This window comes from Otolemur garnettii, unplaced genomic scaffold (assembly GCF_000181295.1).
Source record: "Otolemur garnettii isolate 467f Iridium unplaced genomic scaffold, OtoGar3 scaffold00161, whole genome shotgun sequence".
Classification (NCBI taxonomy): Eukaryota; Metazoa; Chordata; class Mammalia; order Primates; family Galagidae; genus Otolemur; species Otolemur garnettii.
In genome coordinates, this window is record NW_003852556.1 from 4072821 (window position 1) to 4077710 (window position 4890).

The 4890-nt window shown below is 37.6% G+C and overlaps 1 protein-coding gene across 1 annotated transcript in view; it reads right to left on the reverse strand.

The window, feature by feature from the left end:
• The window catches only part of MYO16 (myosin XVI), a 407489-nt gene that overhangs the window by 331166 nt on the left and 71433 nt on the right, over nt 1-4890 (reverse strand). The window lies entirely within an intron of this gene.

The following is a 4890-nucleotide window of genomic DNA, read 5'->3' on the forward strand; positions in this document are numbered from 1 at the left end:
ACAAACACAATGTAACCTAATTGTTTGTGCCCATATTTTATTGGAAAAAAAGAAGGAAAGGAGTTACCCTACTCTACTGTGCACACTTGATTTTTTTAGTTGCAATTAGTTTAGATAAGATTGGCAGTTTTCTTATATAGATGGACAACTCTGCTCTATTCCAGTATCACAGACTAGAATATTAGTCCTTGGATATGAAATGGATCTAGAAAACGAGTGCTGATGGGTCAGTATATATTATCTAGAAGTGAAAAGACTAGTGGCAAAAATCCTTATATGCAGAGGTACATGAAAAAGAACTGTCACCATCAACTTGGGGATCAATGTAAATATCTTTTTTCTAATATCTTTGGAAGAATTTCTCTACAGTACATAAACTTACACACACACACAGACAGCCCATGAGGTTATGTGTGCATATATGTATTACAAAAAATTAGTACATTCACATATGTACGTAACAAGTTAATAGGATCACCAACTTTGAGTGATGCAAGAGGAGGGTAAAAGTCTAGCAAGATAAATGTACTGAACTCTCCAAGCAATGATCAAAGGAAGAAAAATCAACAACAAGGTACTTTTTTGCTTCAGGAGTAAGACTAAGATAATAAAATTCCTCTTGTGACTGCAATGCTAATAATTTCAATGCAAATTTTGGTGTGCACATCTAGGAGAGACCTCACAGAATTTCTGCATTTGTTCTGATGAGCCTGGAAGAGCCATCACAGACATCTCACTGCTATTCTTGTGGATTCTCATCTTCAGTGGCACAGCTGTTCCATGAATTAGAGAAAAATACTAGGCTGACAGTAAAAATGTGAGTACTCCCTGGCCTGTTTATAGTAACAAAGTGAGACAAACCCAGTGTTAGAGTAGATCAGAGAAAGAATTCCCTGCATATTTCAGATTGAGATTCCGAAAATGGTCAGGGGGAAGCTTTGATGGCAATCTTATGCATGGTTATCAAAAGGGACACATTCCTCATGAAGATTTCAAAAGCATAGTGACAGCTGATCAGTACAAAGAAAAAATCTGTCTGTGACTATTTCGTAATTGCAGGCTGAATAGTGTGCACTCATACTACCAACATCTACTAAACAATTATAACACTGCTCCAAACAGGTGTCAGACAAATACATAAAAAAGGACTACATATCTCTTTAGAACAGACCATAATTGCTTTCATTATTTATATTTCCAAGAAGAAAGATCCAAAACACAAAATAAATATAATTCACAATAGAAGGTTAGGAAGAACTTAGAAGAAATATTTTAAGAAATGTTTTGAGAACTACATCAAATTTAAGTTTGAAAATATTCTGAATATTCTGAGCCTTTGTCTATACTGTTTCAATGATGCTTAGGGTACAGGAGTTTTGACTGTATGATTTTGTTGGGTTTTGTGTTTGTCATTTCCCTCTGAGATATGAGTCACCCCAGGGCTGGAAGCTTGATGGGCAACAGAGATGGTCTCCCGTGTGGGATGAGGTAAAGGCAGTTTAGGAGAAAAAAAAAATCCACTGTGTATAAATGAGGAGGAAGATGTCCGTAGGTGGGAGAAAAAGTGGTCCTGCAAAGACCCTAACAGGACCAGCTGATAATCTGACCGGCACTTCCACTGGTCACACCCAGGGCCATGCCTGGACAGCCTGGCAGGGGGCATTCTTCCCTGTGTTATTTTCTCAGATGCTTCGTACACAGCGAGACCTGTCAGACCCTGTCACTTAGTGCCCCTTTATGCGGCTGAGAATCAACATGTCTGTATACACACATGCTGGTGCTTCTGTGAACTACAGGAACAAAATTCTTGCCCATCTTCAAAACCTGCTATGGTGCCCCTAAAAGAGAGCTGGATAGGAAATGAGAGAAACATCTGTGACCTATGCAATTTGCTTAACTTTCTTGAGTGTAAGTTCGGTCAATTTAAAACTCAGTTTGAGGGCGGTGCCTATGGCTCAAGGAGTAGGGTGCTGGCCCCACATACCAGAGGTGGCAGGTTCAAACCTGGCCCCTGCCAAAAACCACAACAACAACAAAAATCTCAGTTCGAGGCTGAATATGGTGGCTCACGCCTGTACTCATCCCAGAGGTAGAGCAAGACCCCATCCCTACTAAATATAGGAAAACCAACTGGGCATTGTAGTGCAGGTCTGTAGTCTCAGCTACTCAGTAGGCTGAGGCAAGAGTTTGAGGTTTCTGTGAGCTGTGATGCCACATTACTCCACCCATGGTGACGGAGTGAGACTCTGTCTCAAAAACAACAACAAATCAATTCAGTTTAAAACTTGAGCTTAAGTAGTGAGAATGGATAATAACTTGCTCACAGTGATATTTTGAGGATTAAGATAATGCAGGTGAAAGCATTTCCAAGCCTGGAACTGTTAGCCTATATATAATATTATTTTGCATTATGTTTTCTAAAATAACCTACATTTAGATTGAAAGAAATAAAGCCCAGTGGATGTGCAGACTGGGATTACTTGAATTAAGGCTTTACTACTGTAGAGAATAGATTTGAGCAGGCTGTCAAAGCCTAATATATACTCAGTCTGTAGAAATCATGACAATGAAAGGAATACACAGCTCTAACTGAGCTTGCCGTCTGTGCCTGGTAATTGCTTATAGCTTATGGCTCTCATCTACAGGCATCTTCATAACAATGACAAGGCTGGCACTGTGTACCCATTGTACACATGAGACTCGTAGTGAGGTCGTGGAATTTCCAGCGTCACAGGACTCCCATCTGCAGACCTGAGCCAGAGCTTCTGCGTAACTCTGACCCCTTCCTCGCCTCCAGGCTGCCCTCACTGAATAAAATGAAGACTTGACTTGAATCAAATGTAAATAAAATTCTCTGAAAGGAAATAAGAGAGGAGGAAAAGAAATTAAAAATTTAGGAAACGGGAAGGAGAATGGAAAAAGAGGGCAGGGCAGGGTCAGATGGGCTGCGAGGGGAGACCAAGGTGGGAATGGAAAAGGGGAAAGAACGTCTTGCACAGTTTTAAGCAAATTAAGAAGATTCTTTGTTCTCGAGGACATTATAAAAAATATTAATCTTAGAGCTTCTCAGAAACTTTGACAAGGTTAAATCAAGCCCTTAATATTTACTTACATAGATATCATTTGATCAGATCTACGTTTTATGAAAATCTGGAAGCAGAGATGCTAAGTGGTTTTTATTTTAATTTTTAAAAAATTCTGTATTACACATTTCTCTTTGCAATATTAATCAAAATGTTACGGCTATGGAAAGTCTTCAGTGAAGCCTTCTGTGAGATGTGAGTGTGTCACCTGTATCCGATCGGCCAGCATCTTCCCCCGGAGGGCAGCATCCCCGCCTGGTGGCCAAGATGGCACAGAGCATGGTGCACACAGGGAGGTGACAGTAAGTGGCCGTCAGATACAGAAGACACAAACCTAAAACCCAGGTAGCAGCCAGCTCCTCTTTGACACCACACTAATGGGATGTGGTTACAATCACTGTAAATATCTAGGAAAAAATGATAAAAAGCCTGCCTTGAAAACAGAAACCATTCCAGAACGATTACACCAGGCATTTTTGTGTGTGAATAACCTCTTATTTTTGTATTTTTAGAAACATCTTGTTAAATTACCACTTGAAAGCAATCGATTTGCTTATAGGAAACTATTCCAACTCCACAGAGGGAAACATTTCAGCACCTTGATGAAAGGCTTGACCTAGTTTGGTCTTCTTTAATTAAATTAATAATTTGTATAGTACTGCTAAACCCAACACCGAATCAACAGGGTGAAAGCATATTAATAAAAATGCAGAATTAATTCACAAGTAAACATCAACTATAAGTCATTCAACATCTATAATTAGTTCAAAATCTTTTGAATGTTGGTAAATTTGAATAGTAGAAAATCAATTAACCTTAGAGTTTCCACACATTTCTACAATGAATTAAAAAAAAACTTCAAAACAATGCCAATTAAAATAAAAATTTTAAAGTATCTCTGATTTATCCAAGAACTCTAAAGAATAATATCAATATTCTAATTTTTACTTTTATAATAAATGAAAATTTAAGAAGCTGAACCCTATAGAGTTATAGTGATCAACAGTTAATAATACTTAATTCCTTTGATCACACACTTACCATGACAGAATTGAATGGTGCAAAATAATCCCTAATCAAGAAACTAATTATTAAAAAAAAAAATGTTCCTTCCTCCAAAATGAAACATATATATGAAATTGTTTTGGCAACGCTAAACTTTAACTGGCAATTGGAATATATCTTCATAACAAGGGAATGCACACCATAACAAATCGTAATTCAAAGTGGTTATCTGTGGAAACAATTAGGAAACAGAAATCACCTGCGGGTTCCTACTGTTGGAATACTCATAAATCTTTTCCTTAACACTCATTGCAAACTATTTTGAGTTTTAAATATCTGTAATTATAAAGTAATCCATTAAATTGCTGAATTTTGTGGACATAAGTGTTAAAATATATGAGGAAATGGAGGTATGTTAAAACAGGAGCAAATTAAAGTTATTTCCTCTAGTACAGGCTATTAATAATTATGGGACAGTCTTAAACAGCAGCTGCAAAGTGAAAATTATGTCAGACACTAAAGTATATGAATAACACGGATCAGAAACACTCGGAATGTGAATGGAAGATAACAGGACCCTTAAGAAATTAAGAAGTGTTTTGCTTTAAAATTTTCCTAACTTTTAACTAGCCTTTGCTATCACCTGAGCCAATTCCCCCCAAATTCTTATGTTGAAACCCACAAATTCAGTGTAACGTATTCAGAGATGATCTATAAGAATAGGTAATTTATATGTTACAGGAGGTCATAGGAGTGGGGCCTTGATTCCACAGTGTTAACAGAAAGACTCCAGAGAGCGAGC